The sequence below is a fragment of the Magnolia sinica genome, chromosome 2 (assembly GCF_029962835.1).
Source record: "Magnolia sinica isolate HGM2019 chromosome 2, MsV1, whole genome shotgun sequence".
NCBI lineage: Eukaryota > Viridiplantae > Streptophyta > Magnoliopsida > Magnoliales > Magnoliaceae > Magnolia > Magnolia sinica.
Genome location: NC_080574.1, coordinates 20267754 through 20269328, shown reverse-complemented (window position 1 = coordinate 20269328; position 1575 = coordinate 20267754).

Here is a 1575-nt window from a genome sequence, read left to right as displayed (position 1 = left end):
ACAAATATCTCCGTTTTGCCTGTACGGTGACTCCTTTTACACAGTGTGTCGCTGCCCACTGGAGTCCACGTGCAGAGATTTTCCGATCATCAGAACCGTCCGTGTGTTGTTTCTGATATGTAGGGTCGCCCAATGTAAGTTTACGCTGAAGGGAAGATTGTGACCGTTAGAAATGAATTTAGGACCATGAAAATAATATTTTCGGTGGCTCGTATTCACATCTGAAAATCAAAGGCTAGGATCATCTATGGAGTGCGATTATGGGAAAATTGTTTAATTGTGATAGTGAGGATAATATGGACGGTTCAAATCATTGGACTATCAGCATGTCGGTCCAGTGGGTGGCGACAAAGGCTGGCTCCTCAGTCGCGACTGCGGCAAAACGAAATCTCGTCTTTTTCTTTTCGAAAACGCTTGCGTGCCTCGCCTCGGACCTACGCGTGTCAGTCTCTCTAATGTGGGAGAAACGATTATTTTCGATGAAATCCAACCCGTCCATCATGCACATCACCCCTTCTTTTAACAACATACCGAAAATTCAGGCTGATTCAATTCTATGTGGGCCACCCATTATAAAATTATACAAAAATCATAAATTCGGATTGCATGGCCCACATAACAATGTAATTTTTTGAGAATCATTTCATCTTGATTAACCACATTACATGAATGTACCGTATGTCATATAAACACCATGGTGGCCCCTATACAAAACTAACAGTTGTCGTGCCCAACTCAACTTTTTCCTAAGGTGTGGGCTACCTGATTGTTGGATAGTAATTATTTTCCGATTTTAGGGTGAAGATGAAATATATTACCTGATAAACGGTTTGGATCTCATGAAATTTTCGATTACGTGGCTCTAGGTTGGGGAAACTGAGCTCCCTAGTTCACTCGTCGCGAGTCATGCAAGCGCGTTTTTTTTTTTACTGTCCTCTTGTTGAGCGAGGAGCGCCAGTAAAGCTCCGCGTGCCCACACGCACCTTTACACGCAACACACGTGCCGGATATCCAAGCGGTGTACAAGCTTTCTCCCTACGTGAAGATGACTAATATGCAGATTATTCTACTCAAGAGGGCGGGCCACCCCTGCTCGTAAAGGGGCCTCCAACGATCCTCATTCGACGCGTACACGTGTGGACTCTTGACGAACCGACGGACTGATTTTTTAGGTGGGGGCAGTGGCAGTCTTCGTGGAAACAGATTGCGTGGTGTGCCACACACCACCGAGCTCCATGGCATGTTGACGTTACCAAGTTCTGTGGCCCACCATCATGTATGTATAATATCCACACCATCCATCTATTTGGTAAGATGATTTGATCACATGAGCCCAAAATAAAGATAAATTCAAAACTTAAAGTGGACAAAACCAAAGAAAACAGTAGGGATAATAATTCTCACAGTTGAAACTTTCCTGGAGCCCAATATTATGTTTAGTTGCTATCAAACATATTCATTGGTAGAAATATGTCGGATATACCGAAGAATAAAAAACAAAGTATGGTTATATCATTTTACTAGGCTGAATCACATAAAATATATAATGTTGTTAAAGCGTAATTTGTCCCCTTA